At 39.8% G+C, this 24,546-nt stretch overlaps 1 protein-coding gene across 10 annotated transcripts in view; it reads left to right on the top strand.

Moving 5' to 3' along the window:
• Nucleotides 1-24,546, top strand: part of LOC138718801 (poly(rC)-binding protein 3-like) — a 499,598-nt gene that overhangs the window by 85,284 nt on the left and 389,768 nt on the right. For all 10 annotated transcript variants that reach the window (XM_069853378.1, XM_069853380.1, XM_069853377.1 and 7 more), the window contains exon 2: nucleotides 19,697-19,835. The gene's annotated coding sequence lies outside the window, so the exon portion shown is untranslated. The remainder of the gene's footprint in view (nucleotides 1-19,696; nucleotides 19,836-24,546) is intronic.

Raw genomic sequence — 24,546 nt, 5'->3', positions numbered from 1 at the left:
AAACTCACTGGATTAATGTCATTATTCAAGTGTGGGGTTGGATGGACTTCTTTTTTCCTTTGTATTTAAAATCCAAATAATTCGCTGGGTGTTCTTGTTCCAGTTCCTTAGCCTTCTAATCTGTCCAAACATAGCAGAGAACAGTAATGCATCATTTCTATGGTGAAGTCAAGGCAACCCAGAGAATGTCTGCTGAAGAACATAACTGACTGTCACAAATCAAAACAACAAATTGCTAAATTGCAGTTCGTGAATCACTGCAATATGAAATTAACGTAGTGACTTGTAATAAAGCAGATTTCAGCACTTTTGGATGATTGCTTACGACCATCTGCAAAAGAAAATTTTGTTTCTTTGTCATTGAATAGACAGAGATTCTTATATACACAGAATCGAATCTTTTCAAGAATCTGCATTTGATCACAAAAGAACTAAACAATATTTCACAATGGATCTGATAAATGAGATATTTATATATGGACAGGCCCACTGATTTGCCTCTGTTTTTTGAAGAATTTTAGAAAAACAAAGTATAAAGAGATTTAATGCTCTGCGGTTTATTTTTGGAAGGGAATGATTGAGCCATGTGCTGTAAATGACTGGAATGTGGATGTTTGAATTTCTTATCAATATTTTGACAAGATGGATGTACCAAACAGCCTTAAAATCAGTTAACCAGAATGCCTGTGAATATAGCTGAAAGACATATATCTTCCTAGGATACTGCCATTTGGTTTTGGTACTTGATCAGAGCAAAAAGCAGCAGTGAAATTTGGATCAATCAGAAAAATATTTGTTTGAAGAAGTAACAGTTTTAGTGCACAATCTCTGAAGTTAGCAATATATAAAAATGTAGAGAAATACTTATATCACTATGCCTACCCTACATTAGCTGGAACAGGAATTCATGGCTGAAATGAAACCAGTCAGCATTCTGACATTGATCGCAATGGAGATACATGTTATGCCAATTCTTGTCCTGTACCCTTCTTGTTACGGCTGAGCAACTTATCGCCCTCTGAGTTTGTGTGACAGAGAAAATGAACTAACCAGAGATCTGCTCTGATGGGGCAGCTTTGCAGCATTGTGCTCTGAGAATGCTACCAAGAAAATGCATGCGAGGTCATTTTTCACTTTTAAACAAGTCAGGTTTACCTTGGAGCCTTTTGGTTAAAAGAAAGAAATAAATACCAAAGGCTACTTGTAAAATCTACCTTTTTTTTTTTTTTGTAAGGAGACTGTGCATCTTCCCTTCTGGCAAAAAGATGTAAATTGAGAATTTTAAGAAACAAATCCTGCCGCACAGTAGGTTTAGACAGACTGCTACAGTTGGGGCCTTAAGGCATTCTGTGGCTTCCCTGTGGTAAGCCATGGCTCTCATTTGTAAAGCCAGGAGAATTCCCACTGTTGCTATAATCATATGCATGATCCTTCTTCCATCTCAGTGCTCCCAGCATCAGTTAAAAAAGAAAAATAGGCCAAATGTTGGTTGTTATGTAGTTAGCTATCCAAAGGCTTAGAAACTTGATATATTTTGCAGGATTTAATTTTGTCCTCAGGAAAAGAATTAAGCTTTTTAGTGGAAATCCTTAAAAAGAAAGGAAAAAATTACGAGCCACTGAGCTGGTGAATGTTTTCCTGATTCAGACATGGCAGTAAATGCACCAGAAATTATTTTTGTTGAGTTTTTTTGAGGTAAAACATTCTCATTCTCCATGAACTCTAGTTTTCCAAATATGGAAAATCCTTTCAGAAAGGCATGAGTACATGCTGTGATCCTTGGCACAGTCAGCTCAGTGCTTGGTGACTTCCTGTCCAGAGTTTAATTCTGCATCTCTTCTATTAACTGCCCTTGATGGACTCATTTCAGCATGTGCTTTTGATTCCTTTTATTCTTTTGATACCCAGAAACTAGAAGTCAGTGAGTTTCACAGGTCAGTTACATTTTGTTGGTACAAGTACTTTGATTTCTTTCAAGTCTTCCCTTTGAAACCATCATTTTATATCCCCTCCTTCCTGTATTGTGAAAAAGACTGAACATCTGTTCCATACTTATCTCCTCTGGGTCTTTCATGATGCCATAAGCCTCCATCTTCCCCCTTTCTGACTTCTGTCATTTCTTTTTCATTGTTAAAGTGTGCTGCTCTGCCATGTAGAACCAGAGAAAAGCCTAGTTTGGAAGGTATGTATGGAGATCACTTGAGCCTATCTACAGCTGACAGCAGGGGTTTGGATTAGTTTACCCATTGGTCCAACAAGACAAGTCCTGAATTACTTCCAGCATGACGGATTCCACCACTTTTCTGGCAATCTGTTGAAATGTTTGGTTGTTCTCAAAGATGAGAACTTTTTCATATAGACTGATGGCATTTCCTTTTTAAGCACTTGATGCCCATTGCTTCTTATCCTGTCACTGTGTCCTTGTGAAAAGAGAACCTCCTCCTTCTCTATAACTTTTAGGTATTGAAAGAATGTGATTAAACTCCCATCTGCCCCTATTCTTCTTTAATTTGAACAAACCAAATTGCTTTGACCTTTCAACATGTGTCAAGTTCTCCAACCCTCCAATCAACTTGGTGGCCCTTCACTGGATCTCCAGTGCTTGAACGTCTGTAAGTGGCAGTCCAAAACTGGACATATTATTCCAAAGGTAACCTAACAAATGCCAAACGAAACAATGGCAATCTTTAATCTGTTGGCTTTATTTTTGCTGATGTAGTCAAAGACCCAGGTTTTTTCATTGCTGCAAGGTTACACGCTCCTATTCAGTCACTTGCCTGCACTGCTGCTTGGGATTTTTCCATCCCAGACCACAATGTTGTGATTATCTTTGTTAAACCTCATTCATTTCAGGTTGGCACAGTCTTTAATCACCATCATCATTGTCATAGAATGGTTTGGGCCAGAAGGGACCTTAAAGATCAGCTAGTTCCATCCCCCCAGCAAGGGCAGGGACACCTTCCACTAGACCAGGTCGCTCAAAGCCTCATCTAACTCAGTTTTGAACACCTCCAGGGATGGTTCATCCACAACTTCTCTGTGCAACCTGTTCCAGTGCCTCACCACCCTCTGCTTGTTGAGATTTCTGTATGGTGTAGTATACAATATATTCCTTGTTATGTCTTACTCTGTTCTTTTTCACAGTGTGCAGACCAGAACTGTGTGCATCAGTGAAGGTCTGGACCTGTGCTAGTTTTGCACAATAGCATAATTCTAACAAATAGTAAGAAATAATAATAATACTAATGCTAACTATAATATTAAGTTATGCTAATTATTATTAGTTGTTGTTATTATTATTTTTTGTTTGTTCTCTTCCTTTACTCATTAGCCAGTGTTATATTTGCCTTTTTGACCACCACTGTAGCTGACTGGATGTTCTCACCAAACTGTCCGTGGCTATTCTCAGATGTGTTTCCTTATCAGCAGTCGCTAATTCAGACCCAGCAGTGTGTTTGAATTGTACCTTCTCCATACATATTCCTTTGAATTTATCAGGACTGGATGTCATCTGTTATTTTATTACCTAGTTTTTCAGCTTTGAAAGAGACAACTGAGGTCAGATATGGTAAAATATGAAATGGTAATGTGAAACAAAAACAAACGTTCAGAGTTTCTCACAATGCAAGAAACAGAAGTTATCAAAACAAGTTAGAGAATTTTAAAACCTAAGGAAAGGCTTTTCTTTCTACACTATTTTAGATAGTGAAAATATGTATAATTTCAATATAAATTTGAAAAATATATGTAAAAGTGATCTCTCAATACTATTTAAGGACAGAACAGCCCAGGCTCAGAAGGTTCCAATCACAAAGATTACTGAAATTTCTTTACTTCACTGATTCTGAAATTTTTTTTACCCTGAGTACCTGTTGTTGGCAATTGTCAAAGTTAGAGTACTGGACTATATATTGCGATCTAGTGCAGCCATTTCTTATAACACTTATGAAGAAAACATTCATCAACTGTTCAGTCCATCTCAGACTGAAATTTCTTTAATAGTTCTTAAACATCCACTTCCTTGCCTTCAGGGAACCAGATATTGTTCTTAACTGTAAAACATAACCCTAGAAAACTGATGAATAGCATATAATCTATTTTGAAGAAAACCACAGTGTGAAAGTTCATCATGAATGCTCAAATGGACATGTGCAGAGCAGTGTTGGAAAGGTTCATAAGCAACTGCTTCTCTACAAGTGTTTATAAGTGTACTAGCAATCAAGATAGGTATGAGGAGCAAACTTTTCCAAAGTCACTGAAATTTGACACGCAGGCTAGGTATTGACATAGTATTTCAAATAAATGTTGGGGAGACCACATTCCCAACTAGTTCTGGGATGTAGAGTGAAGAGTCCTTCTGGTTTGGGTGGAGATATCTTTCCCTCCTGCAATTTTTTCTGTTTTTAGGAAAGTGTGTGGAGATCAGTATCATCAAGCACTTCAAACTTGTACTGCCACTGAAGGAATCGATCCTGTTCTCCTTCCACACGAATGTTTTATTCCCTTGCCTGTGTTCTCTCTGATGTTACCACAAGTATTTCTGGGAGAAAAGGGCCTGAGTTAAACCCACAAAGAAAGCAACATTAGCAGAGATATCCGAGACTGAATTTGGTAGCAATATCTGTTCATTCCAGCTTAAAATATTAACATTAAAACTTAAACAGGCATTATTTCCTAATAATTGCAACTCTAGTTAGCAGCTTTTACACTTCCAAATGCCTGTGTATACCATGGTAATTACACATATCTATGACAGAAGTTGTTCACTGAATTAGTACTGAATATCTAAACTTGTTAATTTTTTGTTTTCTTTTCTGACTTTTGACAGAGAAATAAAAATGTGTCTTTAAGGATAGAGGCTCTAAGACCTCAAAAAGTAGTACATAAGAGCTTAATTTCTGATTTTTTCCCCCACGAAGCTTCTTGAATGTTCCCCATTGAGCTACTTTTTAGTGTAGAAGTCAGCTTATTACCAAATAAAATGGTATCAGTAAGTGCTTGTTAGCCGAAGAGATGGCCTATAACTGCACATTTAAGTTAATTTTAGCAGCTATTCAGACAAATTCTCACCTCCTCCCCTTCACAGATATGTTCTTATTCTCTAGGAAAAAAGACAGAAAAAAAGCCTGAAAATGATGTTTCCAATTAGAGTGGCTTTCACATATTTAAATTCTGTCTCTCTCTGCCAGATAATTGAATAAAATGTGATATATTCTTTTGATGTTTGTCAAGATGATGTAGGCTGTAGATATTGTTTTGTTATACAGTTCATGTTGACATAGACAGTATTATGCCACTTACAGCTTCTTTCGTACAGCTCTGGAATCAAGTGTTCAGCAGTGATTAATGACCAAGTATACACAGACCTACTGTTGAGTCTAGGATCTCTCTAATCTCTGCTCCTGTTATTTCTCTCAATTCCAGCATAAGTTAATGCGGCTTCTGTGAACACAGCATTTCTGGTGATTTGTCATCCTGCTTGTACTGCCAGCAGTTAGCATAGTGGTAGCACAGAGATCGTTAAAATCTGAAATCTTAGTTTTCTTAATTCTTGTTTATTATTATATCTTTGATGCCCTTTCTCTGCCTTGCAATTTTTTATTTAGCATTCAATAGAGAAAAGACTTTTAAAACAGTGCTAGACTTTTTTTTCCCCAGTTGTTATACACTGAACCATCAATTAATACCCTTTGATATGTGTGCTAACATGAATATGTAATTGTTAAAGGAGAGACCAGTTTGTCCTAAAGCTTTAATTAAATTAGATGCCTTTTCAGATGATTGCCAAGATGAAACAATCCATTATGAACATTTGCCACTGCAGGAGATTTCTGCTTATTGAAAGACAAAAGGGTAATTTCATATAGGATTGTTACGAACTGTACGAGTCCTTCATACTGATAAGGGAATTCTCCCTCTTTTAACCTTGATATGTACTGTAGTAATGAATTTATGAATCTTTAAAGTCAGTCATGTCATTAAAGTAGGGAAATGGTGTTAACACTGTTAAGTAAATGATAAAGATGAAAATTTATCTACATAACAGTTAAAGACATCAGCGTCAATACCAATTTGTCAATAATAACCATTTCTTTAGAAAGCAAAACTAAGATGATAAAAGTAGGCAGCTACATTTATTGGCAGCAGCATTTTTATTGTTTACCAACTGAAGTCTGAATATTTCCAATGACATAGTCTTCACATGGCAAACTGGAGTTTTAGGAAAACTAAATATCCTTGGTGCTGGTCTGCTGAGGCACCGAAACGATAACTCCCATGGTAATATAGAATCTGAGTGTTTAATTATCAATGCAAGATACTTCTGGTTTGTGGCAAAGTGTTCCTCTAATTCAGTTTTGCCTAATTATCTGAACATCTTCCAGAGATCAGAATCCTGTTTTTTGATAAGCTGTAGATGCTGTAGTCACGTAGAGATGCTACTGAAAACACGTCACAGCAGTTTCCTTCAAAATATAGTACAGTCATGCATAATGAATGATAAGACTAGAGAGATGTGCTATGTGAATCAAAGTTTTAATGTCCTATTTTCCCAGATATTATTATCTATTCAGTGTGTTTTTAAAGGAGCTCTGATTAAGGAATCATGTCAGCTGTGACAAGCCATAAAGCGAAGCTAGACTTTCAATGAGAACCTGAAAAATACTCTCTCTGAACATGTTTTAATATTAAAATCAGTATTGGGGAACCTGGTTCTTATTTTGCCAGGGGGAAGAGAACTGCATCAGTAGAATCCTACTTGCTGACAACGTGTTGTCACCGAAGATCATAGGGCAAGAAAGTTCAAAGCACAATAGGTTTTCTGTTTCTGTCTGACACAGCTGTTCTTACTCAAATGGTTGGTCTGTATTTCTTTCTTCGTATTTGTTGACCAGGTTTCCAAAAGAGATGATGTGAAAATTCAACCCTCCTTGTCACCTTAGGATGTACTGCTATGTATCTGAATGCCTGGCTGGAGTTTTATTTGCCTCTTTGCTCTGCAAGACGGTTTAAATATGAAATAAAAGCTCAGCTTCACATCTGAGTGCAATCTTGTTGTGGGTAATTAGAACTGGGCCCTCTTGGGTTAACTGAATTATTTCCCTTCCCCACTATTAGACTTTGATACTTGGAGTCTGCTTCAAACCTTAGGCTAAATGCAGTTCTCACATAGGCTGCAGCCTTGTGGACATTTCAGCTGCTTCAGCTGCTTACTATCCACAACAGAGACCTTGAAATAATCAACAATCTGTCTGATGCTAAGGTTAGGTCTACACTGTGAGGGGAGTCATATCTAGATTAAAATGGAAGTGAAAATCAAGCACTGCTATTTCTGCAGGAATATTAGGAAGATTGCTCTCAATAATGTGAGATGCTCTTCAGATTTGCTGTAGGGCAAGACATGACTGCTTAAGCAGTGGTGAAGGATTTCTTTTGTTCCTGGGGTCTTGTCCAAGAAGATAGTGTAGGAACAGATTTATGAAAGTACTTTTAGAGTCCCAGGCATGGAACAAGTGTGAAATGAATTATTTTAGGTACCTGGATAATTCTGTTGTGATCTTGTTCTCTTTAATGAAAATTTTATTTACTGAGCAGTATATTACTGAGTGTATTTATTGAGCAATAAACAAAATTTATTTGATAATTTCTGTGTTTTTATAGTTGACAGTAACTGCAGAAAAAGAGACCAGTGCAAAATTGTTTTACATACTTTGAATGATTGAGATTTTGCTCTGTTTTATTTAAGAATTTTAAGTATCATTAAAGCAGTAAGCTAGAGAAGGTGCTATTTGGCAGAATGCTTTACCATCCACTCGCAAGGAAGATGATAAATCTTTGTTGAAAAATAATTTGAAAACCTAATATGTGGGACAAGTACTTACTGGCTTCTATATGTTCATTGTTCACTTTTCTAACTGTGTTTTTTTTCTCTACTGGGGTCAGTAAAAGGAAAAAAAGACTAGTGAGAGTGCAGGAGCATGAGAGTCAGCATGAAGGGCAGGTGGAGAAAGCAGGAAGAAATCAGACCAGTGAGGGGGAAATGCGCAGGTTTTCTTATAGATGTGAGCAGAGTCACAGTGGTGTCTGTGTAAACAGTAAGGAAATGTGTACATTTTAAATGTGTCCAAGGCTCACTTTTTGCCTGAAGTTATTGCAGTTTTGCATAAATTGGCTGAAGGGAGGGAAGTTAAGTTACAAGACAGGCTACAGTAACATAACTGATCTTTTTTTCTGGAAAATTACCCTGATTTTGAGTGGGATTGACTATACTTCTGGATCTACTTGAGTTGAGAGTGTTGGGTATCCATGTTGCCCACCCCCAGAAAGGATGAATGGAAAACCAGTCACTCCTCTGGCTGCACTGGATCTTGGTGACTGTCACAACCCAGCTGCAGTCTGGGCAGAAGGGGCTGGCAAACAAAGGGCTTGGAGCTGCTCTGTTTGGTCTAGGGAACAGGTAGCCTCCAGGAGAGACAGGAGAGAGGGTACAGGAGGACACTGCAGTAGAAGGTGCCTATAAAATCACAAATTAAAGGAGCACATCCATGCAGGGGTATTGATCAGGAAAAGCAAGCACCGCTTAATGTCCAGTTTCTTTTTGGAAGCAGTATGCCTTGCTGCCCCATCTCTTTCCAGGTTGCAGTGCTAGAGCTGAGACATAATTGACAAAAGCAAGACAGTTGAGGAAAACCTGCTTTTCATTTCTGACGCCTCCTTTTCTCCTGTGCCCTTGCCATGCATGTTGTCACTAAGAGGAGTAAGGCTGGAGGGCGAGGCATGTCATGCAAGGAGGTGAACTTCACGTATCAACAGCATTGTGTGGCTGGTTTTGTCAGCAAAATATGTGCAATGAGACTTAAGCTGGGCAAGGGTAATCTAGAGTAGTCTCTGAATCTGAGAGTAAATAGAACCACCTGTGACTGTCTGTGGAGAAGACTGTCCAAGGCCACTACAATTGTCTTTAGCCTGAATATCTGCCTAATAGCTTGCTTCAACTGTTAACTGACATACCCACCTTTAAAGAGCTTCCTTGCACTTAGCATATAAAAAGACATGTGGGAGCTACAAAGGGGTTGCTTTTGAGGCTTTCAAGGCAAAGTACACTCTCTGTTGTGTGTAACTTTTCCTTCCTACTGCTTAGAATCATAGAATCCCTAGGCTGGAAGAGACCTTTGAGATCATCAAGTCCAGCCGTGACTGTCTACTGCCAAATCATGTCCCTAAGCACTTCATCTACTTGTCTTTTAAATACCTCCAAGGATGGTGTCACTGTCACCTCCCTGGGCAGCCTGTTCCAGTGCTTGATAACCCTTTTGGTGAAGAAGTTTTTCCTAATGTCCAATCTGAACCTCCTCCGGCACAGCTTGAGGCCACTCCCTCTCGTCCTATCACCTATCACGTGGGAAAAGAGACCAGCAACCACATCTCTACAACCTCCTTTCAGGTAGTTGTAGACAGTGATAAGGGTCTCCCTTCAGCCTCCTCTTCTCTACGCTAAACAACCCCAGTTCCTCGGCCGCTCCACAAAGACTTCTCCAGCCCCTTCACCAGCTTCGTCACTCTTGTCTGGACATGCTCCAGGACCTCCAGAGTCTTGCTTGTAGTGAGGCGCCCAAAAGTGAACACAGTATTTGAGGTGCAGCCTCACCAGTGCTGAATATAGGAGGAGAATCACTTCCCTCATTCTGCTGGCCACAGTTTCTGATACAAGCCAGCATGCTATTGGCCTTCTTGGCCACCTGAGCACACTGCTGGATCATATTCAGCTGGCTGTCAAACAGCAGTCCAAGGTCCTTTCCTGCCAGGAGTTTTCCAACCACTCTTCCCCTAGTCAGTAGTGCTGCACGGGCCTGTTGTGCCCCAAGTGCAGGACGTGGCATTTGGCCTTGTTAAACCTCATCCCATTGGCCTCATCCCATCAATCCAGCCTGTTCAGATCCCTTTACAGAGCCTCCCTGCTCTCAAGCAGATCAACGCTTCCTCCCAGCTTAATGTTATGCATGAACTTACTAAGGGTACATTAAATCCCTTTATCCAGGCCATTGATAAAAATATTGAACAGAACTGGACCCAGCACTGAACCCCAAGGGATGCCACTTGTGACCAGCCTCCAGCTGGAGTTAACTCCATTTACTGTGACTCTTCGGGCCTGACCATTCAACCAGTTTTTCATCCAGCAGGGGGCACGTCCATCCAGGCCAGTGGAAGGCAGTTTCTCAAGCAGAATGCTGAGAGAAACTGTGTCAAAGGCTTTACTGAAGTCCGAGAAGATACATCCACAACCTTTCCCTCGTCCAGCAGCCGAGTCACTTTGTCATAGAAGGCGATCAGGTTAGTCTGGCAAGACCTGCCTTTTGTGAACCCATGTTGACTGGGCCTGATCACCCGGTTCTCTTGCATGTGCTTCATGATAGCACTCAAGATCACCCGTTTCATGACTTTCCCTGGCACTGAGGTCAGACTGACAGGATTGTAGTTCCCTGGATCCTCCCTGCGACCCTTCTTGTAGGTGGGCACAACATCAGCCAGCCTCCAGTCAAGTGGAACTTCCCCAGTCAGTCAAGACTGCTGGTAGATAATGGAAAGGAGTTTAGCAAACACTTCTGACAGCTCCCTTAATACCCTTCGGTGGATCTCATTCAGCCACATAGACTTGTGAGTGTCGAATTCGCTTTAACCATTTCCTCATGGATCATGGGAGCTTTGTTCTGCTCTTCTTCCCTGTATTCTGGCTCAGGAGGCTGAGTATCCAGAGAACATCTCACCTTACTATCAAAGACTGAGGCAAAGAAGGCATTAAGTACCTCATCCTTTGTCACTAATGTCCCCCCGTGTGTCCAGTGAAGGATGGAGATTTTCCTTGGCCCTCCTTTTCTTGTTAATATGTTTGTAGAAAGATTTTTATTATCTTTTACAGACTTGGCCAATCTAAGTTCCGGTAGGTCTTTAGCCAATGGTTTTCTCTCTTCATGGTTGTCTCTCTACATGATCTCACTTCATCCCTGTAGTGCTCTTGAGATGCCTGCACCTTCTTCCAAAGCTCATATAATTTCCTCTTTTTTCTGATATCCACTCAGATCTCTGTGCTCAGCTAAGCTGTTTTTCTCCCCCAACGGCTCATATTTCAGCACACAGGGACAGCCTGCTCTTGTGTCTTCAGGATTTCCTTCTTGAAGATCATCCACCGTCTTGGGCCCCTTTGCCCTTAAGGACTATCTCACATGGAACTTTATTAACCAGCCTTCTTAACAGTCCAAAATCTGCCCTCCAGAAGTCCAAGGTAGTCATTCTACTGATCCCCCTCCTTACTTCTCCTAGAACTGAGAATTCTGTCGGATCATGATGGCTATTCTTCAGGCATCCTCCAACCGTCACATCTCCCACAAGGCCCTCTCTGTTCACAAACAACAGGTCCAGCGAGGCACCTTCTCTAGTCAGCTCACTCATCATTTGTGTCAGGAAGTTGTCTTCCACATACTCCAGGAACCTCCTAAACTGTTTCCTCTCTGCTGTATTATACTTCCAGCAGATATCTGGTAGGTTGAAGTCTCTCACAAGGACAAGGGCTAGCAATTGTGAGACTTCTCCCAGTTTCTTGGAAAACAGCTCATCGACCTCTTCTTCCTGGAAGAAGGTTTGTTTCCTCATACCTCCCCTTGCTGATGATGCTCAGCACAGGATGAACAGGGTCAGACAAAGCTGGTGCAGACTCAGTGAGCTGTCCTTACTGGCTCCAGACTGACTGAAAAAGCTGCTACCCAGGGAAAACTCTGCACAGGAATGGCTCGTGTCCTTCTTGCTCAAGATGCATTTTCCCAGGGCTGTGCAAAACAGACGTGCATACACTGCATTTAACTGGTTGGAGAACCTAATGCCAACCATGCTGCATTATCTAATTGTGAAATGTGGGAAAGACTAGCATTTGTTGTGCTTTTAAAAAAGTGTCCTTTAAATTAGAACTTCAGCCTGCTGAAACAAGTGACTTCAGTGAGAATGCTTGTGATCCTTAAGCAGTCACTGATACACACATAGTATACTGGTGTAAGCCAAATAAAATCATGAATACAGCTCTGGGGAGAAAGGATATTCAGTTTGTATAAACATTATTCTTGCACATGCAGATTGGTGTCAGCTTACCACATTGATGGGCTTTTGTGCTTATAGTCTTTGCAAATAACTGCACATGCAAACTATTTGTTTGCAAATTTGGGAGTCAGCTGAAAATTGAACCTTAAGTAAAGTTTTTCATAAGTGTGTACTAAAAAGTGTCTGATATCCTGTATAACACAATGAAGAAGTCCAGGCAGAACATTGATCTGCACTGATGACATTTGGGGTTTTTTTAGTTATCTCTATGTGATTCAGTATGATGTGGGTGAGATGTTAGTACCAGTACACATGAAATCCTTGAACATGGAAAATAGTACTTATGAAAATAGACCACATTCCCAAGAGAGGAATAGCAAAATTTTATGGGATTCATAGAACAAGGAATAACTAAAATTGTCCAATTATTTAAACTGGAATATTTTTCTATCAATATAAGATCTTATTGAGCTTCTGGAGAATAACTTACAAGAGGCATTTTTTCTGGCAGTTCACAATATAAATATTTTATATGATCTCCCATGCTATTATAGTAATAGAGGTAGTGTTATTTAATCCACTCCTGGCAAAGCAGATGCTTGCCAGAATGCATAAAGCACTTTCTGCTGCATTTCAAACTTGTTGGTAGAATGATTTATCTGAAGTGAGATTCCTCATTGTGGAAGTGGATTTGATGATGCTGTGAGACACAATTTAATGTTGTGTTGAAGGCTCATTAAAAAAAAAAAAAAGGTCAATGGAAATGTTATTAACAATAAAAGGATGAAAAATACCTCCCTAGAAGGTAAGCAGGTAAAACAAGAGTCTTGGCTGGGTAGGAGGGCAGGGAGGGGACTGGGATAGAACCAATGTCTGTGAATTCTTTGAGTTGAAGTTAGTAGAAATTGTGACCACAGACCAGTGGCGTTGAATTCACCTTTTGAAAAGTATTTTCAAGCTATAAGCCTTAACAGAGACTATGCAAGTCCTGTGATTTCTGCATAATGGTCTCCGAAAGTGTGTTGCAACCCAGGAGGGATGGAGAAGTTTGAGGTCTAATAAAGCTTATCCTAAAAATACAACCTTTGAAGTGTATTTTCATACCTCTCGTGATAGTCATTGTCTCTGTTATTCTTTAGATGCAGCAAGTTTTTGTTGCCTATAGCTGATAAACTCTGTAGTCCTTGGGTCTGAGGTGGGTATTTGGGTGTCATGGGAGTCAAGGTAGATGGTCCAAATACTCTTACTGCGGTTTCATTTCTACAAGGTAGAGGGAAGGTGAGTATTGATTGCTAAGCACCACGTTGTTGCAAACTTGAGCCAGGGTTTAGTAATCAAAATGACAGTGTTGCTAAATAGAAAACTTTTGATGCTGTGTCCTTTTCCCTTGAGGTGATTGTACCTAAAGCTGTTATGCATAGGGAATGATAAAAAGATGACCATTTGTTGTGTGCATTTGTTATGTGATATAATATGTCATTCAGCACTCTTCTATTTATTTGCACTTTTTTCATGCTTCTTGTAGCTTTTATTAATGTGTTTGATAACATGGCATCAGCTGCAAGGCAGAAATGTTTACTCTGTTGGGGTTTTGTTAAACTTTTCAGTGTAGATTAAAAAACTTCAGCAGCCACTGAATGGATAGGCTTGAGTTGGAAATTTATGTGTAAGTAACAAATATTATAATGCAGATGAGCCAGACAGGAGAAAGGGAAATTTATAATAAGGGACTTCTCTGGCAGTATTAATCAGCCTCATGTGGACTGCATGATGAATCATCCCACATTGCTGCAAGGGCTGCTGCTGCTGAGCTCTGTCAGCAAGAGGGACAATAAAAGGTTCCCATGGAAGGATGGAGAGGAGGGTACATGTGAGGGATTAGGAAAGGGACAAAGAAAGAACAGCTATTTAAAACTGGGCATCTCAAACCTGGCCAGTAGTTCATGTTATATATAATTCAGACAATTTATCAGGTAAATCATTTCATATGCTCCATGAAATGCAATTTTCTTCCATGGCCAAGCATGACAAAGGGTTCACAGAATTGCAGTTGGCAAAGAGCTCTTCTAGGGTAGTTAATTCAGGGCGTGTGAGATTGCTGAGGCGTCTTGTCAGAACATTAAATAATAACACAATGTCGTGTGGGAATATCTAATTAAGAGCCCAGTTTCTCAAGGGTCTGAGTACCTGTTACAATGTACTGAGAACCCTTAATTCCCACTGACAAGAGCGGCAGCTTAGGGTGTTCCCAGCAGGCATTTAATAGCGTTGTGCCCTTACTTCATTCGTCTGGGGTAAGTCCAGACCAGTCAGGTGAAGCAACAGTAATCAAACAAGACAAGGTAATGACAAATAGGGTTACATCCCAGCAGGAATGTTCTTTCTTGCAGATGATGGAACATATCGCAGTGTGAAGCTCCTGTAAAAATTAGAGACAGATTTAAGGGTGTACTCTTAGGGGTTAAATTTATGTCTTTGAGAAAGATAGGCCAGTAGTCACCCCGTGCAAAAGATCTTTAAAAGGCCACATGAATCCTTTATCAGCCCACGCTGTCATTCTGTGGGAACAAGTGACAAAGTTCCCGTCCACGGGTTTGATCCCAAGAACTTCAGTAATTTAGATGAACTCACGAGGGCTGTCCACCTTACAAAGGCAGATGGTATTTTATCCGTTGTTTGGGTTCCATGAAGCTCGAGAGGAGTCATTTCAGGGAAATTTCAGTGCTGAAGTTGCCTCAGCAGCTTTCTTGGTGTGAGGCAAGAGAGAACAAAATTTGAGGTGAAGAGGTGGAGACTTACCAGTAAGACATTTTTCCCTTCTTACATACCCACAACCATATAAAGAGAAGAATATTAGATGCAATCAGAAGAGAACAGACACTGTATTTTGACATATGATACTTCTCTTAGGCAGAAATGAAAGTAGATTTGGTGTTCTTTTTTCATTATGAAGAAGCATTACAAAAAGGAGTAAATGAGAAAGCAGCATGACATTATGTTAAGCAGTTTTGGGAGAGTGAAAAGTTAAAATCAATCTCTGTGTCATCAGTCTCTTAAGTGAGGAATGATGCATTGGACTACCTGATTTTATTTGATTTGTTGGAAAACCAGAACTGCTGTGCTGTTTCTTGAATGGAATTGCAGGCTTCATTTAAAGAGGGATGCAAAGCACACACATCATTCTGGAAGAGATCAACATAAGCGTTTTCTATATCATGAGTAATGGTTACTGGAAGAAATCAAATTACTGTTACACAGGCCATCTGTTTTCTTTGCATGCAATCATGTAAGTGTTTTAGGACAAGCCATCCTATTTCATCAATTGTAAATCTCTTATGGAAAGGCACCGTTTTCTGTAATAAAATCTATTTTTATGATAAATGTAAGAGGTTTAAATACTGGTTTCTTCTGAATAAATATAGTGTACACATTGTTCATAACATAAAGAGTAGGGGTGTACAGCATTAGTTATCTGTGAAGAACATAATTTTAGGGCTTTTTGGGTAGCCATTTTTGAATATATGTTGGATCTGCAACTCAGTGGTGTTCAACTATTAAAGCAAATAATGTAATATGATCCATTTATAGCCTGGGAAGTTTCTTCCTGTCTACATTTAGTAAACGTAATATATAGGGTCTCTATTTTATAGGATGCCTACTGTAATAAAAGTAAATACTGGGGAAAATGATTGTCTGTTGTCTAACTCCTTGCACCTGGAAAGACCGAAGGGAAAAAAAGGCAAGGCTGGTTGGTAAAATGACCTAGTGGAATGACATTAGAGAAATTTGAACTTATACTGTAAGAAGTAGTCAATGAAGTGTGAGATTTACTTCACATTTAAGGGTACAACATTCATAGATGTATGTGGTCCTGTTCATTTTAGTGAATGCTTAATGAGCCTGGGATTTTATTTTTCTTTCACTTCCCTGACTCGTATATTGTCTTCAGGTGCACATAGTGGGGACCTACGAAGACAGGCTGATAGATTTGGGGTTGTTCAGCCTGGAGAAGAGAAGACTCTGAGGAGACCTTATAGTGAACTTCCAGTACCTGAAAGGGGCTACAGGAAAGCTGGGGAGGGACTGTTTACAAAGGCTTGTGGTGACAGGACCAAGGGGAATGGCTATAAATTGGAGAGGGGAAGATTTAGTTTAAACATTAAGAGGAAGTTCTTCACAATAAGGGTGATGAGGCACTGGAACAGGTTACTCAGGGGAGTTGTGGACATCACATCCCTGGAATTGTTCGTGGCCAGGCTGGATGGGACCTTGAGCAGCTTGGTCTGGCAGGAGGTGTCCCTGCCCCAGGAGGTTTGGAAGTAGATGATCTTTAAGGTCCCTTCCAACCCAAACCGTTCCACGATTCTATAGGTTGCTCTTGAATTCTGAGGAAGCTGAAGGTCTGCATGCTAAGAAGCCTCCTCTGATTTCAAAAGAAGCTCTGTGTGTGCAGTATCAGAAGTTGAGCTGTATTGTATCAAATGCCCCTGAAATAAAAGAAAGGAACAAGAACTGTAAGTAACACAATTGGAAATTCCCCAAGAAGGTTGGCTGTCCTTCTCAATGAGGTTGGCAAGCTTGAATTTCGTTTGTTCAGACACTTTCAAATCAATGGTATTTTGTCTGAATAATTAAGCTGCTTACTCAGTCTTGAAGAGTTTATGGTGTTAGATCCTTGCTTTTTCTTGGGAAAACATGAAGAGGATAAGATAAAGAGGGAAAAACAGATGGAGCATGCACCTGGAAAAAATGATATTGCTTACACTCTGGTGCCATCCCATGGCTTTCTGTCCAGGGAAACATCAGGTGAAATGAAATGCCCCTATAAAGCCTTTTGTGAATCCTGGACTCAAGATCTCTGTAGTGTCACTTGTGAACTGCCAGTATGTGGCACAGGGAAGGCTGGCTACCAAACCATGCTAATCAGTCCTAACATCTACCTAGACTTGGAGCTTGTCTGGATCAATGAAGAATCTGATGAGAACTAGGGCATCAGTTAGTCTCCTATTATTGGTCTTCATTAATTCAGTAAATAAAAAAAGCAGAACACGGTGGATGGCTTATAAAATCATATAAGATACAGAGAGTGAAAGAGTAAAAAAAATGCAATGTTAGTTGTGGTCTAACAGTTTTACTCCATTCATATTATATTCTATTCAAACAGATTTTTACTGCTATTCGGTTTTCTTTGTTTTTCTTTTTACTTTCACCCTTCTTTTATTCAGAGGGAAGGAAACTGCAGACAAGTTAAGTATTTCATAGAATCACAGAATTGTGTCAGTTAGACCAGACCTCTGGAAGGCATCAATAACGTCCTAGTACAAGTGATAGGAACTTAGATAATATTCCTCAGTGCTATTTTCAGTCGAGCTGGGAGGACCTACAAGGGTGGAGATTAACCAGCATCTCCCAACTACCTCTTCCTAAATCTTCCTGTTACTGCCAGTGTTCCCCTAGAAGCTCAGCTGGCTGCTTCTCACATCCCTCACCAGTTTTAAGTCCAGCTGAAGCCTGGCTTCCTCAGTTTCACCCAAGCAGACCAGAACAGGGAAATTCTGCGCTGCTCCCAAGTAACATTCCCAACCTCTTCATCCTCTGTCCATGCTTCCCTTCTGCTGTGCCTGCATGAATTCCACACGGAAAGCTGCAAAGTCCCTGTGCACTGGGGAGGCTGCCCTCAGCAAGCACCTTGTGCTTCTAAGCCCCTTTATTGCCTTGGTTTTCAGGAGATACATTTCAGTTTTTTCTCGTAAAGAAAGTGATTCAAAGATTAGGTTTAGATTTTTCAGGTAATCCTTCTAACTTCCCACCCTTCCATCTTCACATAGCCAAATATTTTTCAGCAAGATACAGCAGTTTAATCTGAAGGATATCAAACATTGTATTTTCATGAGGTTTTCCTTTTCTTAAGCATGATTTTTCATTTGTATGAGAGTAAATTTATTACTAAGTTATTTTTTAGTTTTTTAGAAGTTGCCAAGTAGTTTGACTTTTTTTCTGGATTTTTTTTTTTTTTAGCCATAACTTTGGAGCATGAGTTCTCTAAGAACTTCAGCAGAATAGGCACTGTATTTTCCAGTTGTATGGTCTTTTTTTTTTATCCAAGAAAGATATGTTGACATATTACAGTTGCCACAGAAGATATTGGAGTAGTTCTAAGAACAATAAATGCTAACACTGCTGCTTTGGAATGATAGTATTTTTATTATTAAGAAATAATTCAGAAAAATTACTTAATTTGCTTGGTGGTAAAGAGAGTGGTATAAACTCTAAATTACTGTTGTCATACTTACACTGTATTTTGATACAATAGCTGTGTTCATCTAAACAGTAATAAAACAATTTGCTCAATGAGTAGCTACAACGAATACCTTAAAGTAAACGTACAGAACTCCTGACTCCATTTTTAAGTGCAGTAAGTAGAGAATACAGCTGCTTATTTTAAGAATTTCCTTTTTCTCCAGTGCTGATCACACTGAAGTAGGAACCAATGACAAGGTGCTAAATAGGAGACTTTATTTATAGCAGCTTTATAGCTGATCTAAAGTGAGACGATAGATTTTGATACCCGTCACCTTTAATAGAAAAATCTCTGAAGAGGAGTTTCCAATTTCATCTCCACAATTACCTCTAGTGGTTTCTTTTTTTCTAAGTTATTCCAGTTTCTTGGCTATTCAGTTGACAAATCAGAAAAATTATTCAGAGGAGCTCTGAAATCCTTGAAGGTAGATATTTGCCTATTTCTGTTTTTAGTAATGTCCTTAAGTGCAGTATGTTTGCTGGTTTGCATGTTTGATTTTCTCCACTTGACCCATGGCAGCCCAGTGGTCATAGAGGACATGATTCATGTGTGTGTTTTGAATTCTCCTCTTCTGTTTCTCTACCAGAGACACTGATTTTCTGAAGGAAATGGAGCAGAAAAGTGCCATGTATGATTATCATGCTTGACTTTGAACTGGTTTCCCACAGCTCACTTGGCGGTACAGGGAGGAAATGAAGGAAATAGAATGCTTGATCACCATTCTGAAATATATTTAGGTCTGACCAGCTCATTCTTAAAGAGGAAAAGTCCATAGGCATTAAAAAAACCCCACGAAGTAGTGAATAATCTTTAAGGAAAATATTCTGGAGTAAGAAACAAGTAGAGAAGAGAGTTTAGATAAGGTACAGGGAAGAGAATATGTGTAGAATGATAGGATTGAATTAATATTTCAGAAAGCGTCATGGTCATTGCTGTGGTACCTGAACAATGGGACAAAAACTTTAAAAATAAATGCAGTTAACACTGAAGAAAGAAAAACTTCTTTGAAATGTGCTCAGTAAACTACTAGAACTGATTGATATAAGAAACTGTTGAGTAAAACTCTGGAAACTCTTTTCACACATATTATTTCTCTACAAATAAACAGGGCAGCATAAATGATTCTGGTACTTACTAAGCAATGTTTCCCCTAGGCTGCTTATTTGGAAACCACCTCTTGGTGTTTTTATTCCTCAATATTGGCTATAGTTGAAGGCAGAAGGACAAACTACTAGAAATAAGTATGATTGGAAATTATTGTTCCAGTGCCTTCATATGCCACATTTGGTCTCTTTATCCTCTCTGTCACAGGAATACATCTCACACCTGGAGCAAGAAACGTAAATTCACTTGGCTGTCCCATATCTCTTAAAGGACCTGATGCACGAGTGGACTAGAGAAAGGAAAGAGAGAAAATCTCCTAAGACCTTCAGTTCATCTTGCTGGCAGGGTGAGTAAATGTCCCAGCTTCTCAGTCGTCCGTTGTCAGGTACACAATGAGTGATCCTGCTCTAAGTGTTACCTCAAAAATTTCCTCTCCAGCAATTTTTGAGGAAAAGATCATAAAAATATCTCCTGTTTCCGTGTCTCTGGCACTGGTATCCCACATGTGTTCAGGAGTACTAAGTCAGACACTTCCTATATTTTTGGTTTGATGTGTTTAATATGGATTTTATAGAATATGCAGTTCTCTGTCATGTTTGCTTGGGGGTTTTTTTATTCATATTGTGCTGTTAATGCCCTTTTCAAATTGAGTGGATGAAACAGAAATATTTAACTATTACCAAATCGGTCCAAACTCCTCACGATTCAAAAAGAAATCCAAAAGAGGAAAGAAAGAGAGAACAGTAATTTTCCTAGTACAGGCTCTGATGAGGCTTCTGCAGATCTGGGCATGTGTCCATTGCTTTCCCTAGGTATTTTTTTTGCATACTTACAAAATGCAATGGAAAAAATTAACTAGAGAAAAAGCAAATGTGCAGTCAACTCATATGATAGTCAAAACCTAATTACATGATCCCTTTTTCTTTCTGGGTTTGCCTGTTCCAAAAAGTGGTAGAGGCAGAGATTGAGTAGCGTCTGGAGCATTTTCTCCAGTTCACAGCAGTGAATCAAGAAGTTTGTCAAGTATCAACAACCCAATCCAACAGATTAAAGTCCCATGTACAGAACATGGCTTATTTTTCAAAAAAGAATGATCCAAATCAAAACAGACGACTAACATCTTTGTCACAGACATGGACAGTGGGATTAAATGCAACCTCAGCAAGTTTGCTGATGACATCAAATTGTGTGATGTAGTTGACACACTGGAGGGAAGGGATGCCATCCAGAGGGACCTGGACAGGCTTGAGAGGTGGGCCTGTGGTAGCCTCATGAGGTTCAACAAGGCCAAGTGCAAGGTCTTGGACCTGGGTTGGGGCAATCCCAAGAACAGTTTCAGGCTGGGTGGAGGGTGGATTAAGACCAGCCCCAAGGAGAAGGACTTGGGGATGAGAAGCTCAACATGAGCCAGCAATGTGTGCTTGCAGCCCAGCAAGCCAAATGTGTTCTGGGCTGCAATCAGAAGAAGTCTAACTATCACGTCATGTTCTTAGCACATCAAGATTCTACCTCTCTGCTCTCATGAGACCTCACCTAGAGTACTGTGTTCAGTTCTGGAGTCCTTAACACAGGAAAGACATAGATCTATTGGAATGAATCCAGAGGAGGACTACAAAGATTATCAGAGGGCTAGAACATCTCTTATATGAGGACAGGATGAGAGAGTTTGGCTAGAGAAGAGAAGAGAAGAGAAGAGAAGAGAAGAGAAGACAAGACAAGACAAGACAAGACAAGACAAGACAAGACAAGACAAGACAAGACAAGACTCGACTCCAGGACGACATTATAGCAGCTTTCTAGTACTTAAAGGGGTCCTACAAGGAAACCATGGAGGGGCTTTTTATGAGGGAGTGTAGTGACAAGACAAGGTGTAATGGTTTTAAGCTGAAAGAGGGGAGATTTATATTAGATATTAGGAAGAAATTTTTTACTGTTAGGGTGGTAAGACACTGGAGTAGGTTGCCCTGAGAAGTAGTGGATGCCCCATCCCTAGAGGTGTTCAAGACCAGGCTAGATGAGACTTTGAGTAATGTGTCCCTGCCAATGACAGGGCAAGTTGGAACTAGATGATCTTTAAAGTCCCTTCCAACTCAAACCATTCTATGATTCTAGGATTCTATGGCAGAAAATCCAAACAAAACCTGAAGGTTACTTTGGAGTCCTCCATCTGGTGGTGTCTCTATAAAAGACACGATAAAAATGTTGCCCTCTTCTGTTGAGGTGGCTGAAAGTCCCTCTGAGGATGCACTTCCCCACTGTATTTGGTCCGTCCCATTTCTGCACCCTAAGCATTGGCAAGGCCCCATCTGCTTCTGTCTTTTATGCTGAGGCAAAAACCATCAGCTGAATGAGTAGAGCAAATCTGTCTTTCCTGCAACCCAGGCTCAGTGGACATGTTTTAAAAGAAAATGCAGAGCAGTGGAATTACGGTTCCAGCTATTTGAGAGCCCACCCAAGCGAGGAACCTTGTGGCAATTTGCCAGAGCCAGCAACATGATAGAACAAAAGAAAAGGTGCTCCAGAGGACACATTCTTTCCTGCTCTCTGATATGCACTGCAATATCTACTGCTATAATAGTATCTTTACAGCTGCTACTAGATGATGTGCTTAGTACAATGTTAGGCTGTTTTTCTTAGCATACAGGCATTGTTTTGACTTTGATGAAAGTCAGCTTTTTCCCACTGCATGTTCTTTGAGGGGATCTATGTAAGCATGAAGGCTGTCTGGACTTTGCCTTACTCTCCAGTTAGAAGAAGCAGGATTTTGCTCTTTTTGTTTATTCTTTTTTGTTTGGTTTGGTTGGTTTGTTTGTTTCCAGTGAGTATTTCTCTCAATGCGCTGAAAGATTCTGCTGGTGCATGGAATTTTTACTGAAATCAGGTTTTTCCTGTGCCCACTCTGAACCTGACAGCAACAGCAACAACAGCCCTGCTTTCTGTTGCTGGGCTCTGCAGTCCATAAGAAAAGGTGTTCAGGGGCTGAGAAGTCGCATTTCTGGTTTAGCAGCTGCTTCTTGCCTCCTTGTGGAAAAGGCAGTGGAGTAGTTATTTGTAAATAACAGCATTTTCTTCAACAATGTAATTAAATTCTTGTTTTAATACAGTAGTGTACTTTATGAACTAGCACTTATTTCCCGCTTAGTTCTACTTTATTTTATAAAATATATTTGAAATGGAGATAGGCTAGACACGCATAGACCAGTGATGCCATTAGGTGAGGGCCAGTATGACTGAAAAAATAAAGGTGTTCAGTAAACGTGTCAACATAGTTGAAGATTAAAATTAATGTTTCTATTTTTAAAACCCTTTCTATGCCTATTGCTTTTGCAATTCAAGTATAAAAGAAAATCACACTCAAACCCAAATTTGATTGAAGCTTCATGAACTTTATTACAAAGAAAATAAGAAGTTGGTAACTGATTAAATGTATAATTAAAGGTTTCACATTTAATCCTGTCACTACAGTGATTTATGGTTTCCATTATTTTGGCTAAGTAATGCACTTCTGTTTTTCTAGTGCTTTTTTTTCTTTCCTTCATTGTTGTTACTGTCTTTAAGCTTATGGTAAGGAAACATATCACAAGGATATTTTTGTCCTCAGCTGCAAGGTACAAAGGAGAGTTAAATCAAAACATAGGAGGTGCAATACACTTCCCACTGCAGTTGGTGGGAGAATTGTGAAGTGTTTACAATATTGGGCAAAAAATGCTTTATGTGTAAGAACAAAGGGCAGGATGTAGTCTCTGTGCTTCTTTGCTGCCATATTTAGGGCTGAAACAGGTGTCTTCAATAGCCAGTCCCAGGAAGGATCAATAAAGACAGTACTGGGACACACAGTCTCCCTCTGTAATGCATGCCAGGACTGGGTGAAAACCTGCAAACACAGCTGACACTGCTTTGAAATAGCCCATAGCAAAGGTTGAACACAGCCCAGTGCCTACAGGCTGCAGAGTCTAGGCTCTTCCCCAGAGGTAGGTTTGCATAGCAGGGTTTTATATAAAGACTTAGACTTCTTGGATGTCCTTGCAGCCCAGCAGATATGTGGGAGCTCATTGCTTGTGTGATGCTGAGGGCTCTTCCCTTCCCCACCAAGTTGCCCAGCTGCTGGTTGTGTTGGCCTCTCATGAGACTTTCCAGCAGCTGCACGGAATTTGCAAATTACTTCACTCTGGCAGGGCTGTAGTGGGACTAGTAGATGACTCCCCCATCCTGATTTGCAGACCAGCTTGCAATTCTGCTGTAAAGCGGATGTTCATACTACCTCAGGGTGAGGAGAGCCTGGAAAGAAGATCCTTCACATTCAAGTGAGTGATTTAGGTGTATGTTTGTGTAATATATGATATTACTTCTTCCATCTGCACCCTAGAAAACAAGGGTATTTTCCAAGAAGTGCAGATTTGCCTGCTAGGTGTAGACAGAGTAGATCTGAAGTTTTGGGGCTTAAGTGTGCTTTCAGGGTCACAGAGGCTCCTGAATTTAAGATAAATATCTTGTTGCCAAGACGGAGCTGTTTGTGGGACTTCAAAGAGTAAGACAGTAAGAAACGAGCTTCAGCAGCTGCTGAACAAGCTTTTTCTGGTGGCAGTTTTCATACTCAGACACATGAATTTTTATGTGTCCAAACTTCCTCTTAAACAAGAACCCATGTAAAGAAATAAGATTTCTTCTATCAACGTATGATGCTAAGATTCTCCTCGTAGAGTCATTTCACATGGGAATTGCTCTTCTTTTCAAAACTACTGCAGGATGAAATAGCTTGGGATTTAGATGTGGTTTGGAGTTTGAATTCACACCCATGTTAACTTCAGCTAGAGCTGTTAACCTGAGCAGAAAAAACACATTGTTTTATCTGCATTATTTTAACATATACATAGCTTGTAGATGCGCTTACTGACAGCTCACAGCAATATTTAATACAGTTTAATTATGCTCTACTGAAGGTATTGTAACTTACATTTTCCATGCTACTGTATAATGTTATTGTGTTTCTTATTCTTTGTCTCACTGAAAATATTGGAGCCATTTTGTTTTAAACCTCTGTAACAATTGCATTAGAA

The sequence above is a fragment of the Phaenicophaeus curvirostris genome, chromosome 3, assembly GCF_032191515.1.
Source record: "Phaenicophaeus curvirostris isolate KB17595 chromosome 3, BPBGC_Pcur_1.0, whole genome shotgun sequence".
Classification (NCBI taxonomy): Eukaryota; Metazoa; Chordata; class Aves; order Cuculiformes; family Cuculidae; genus Phaenicophaeus; species Phaenicophaeus curvirostris.
This window is presented reverse-complemented; position numbering and strand designations above follow the sequence as displayed.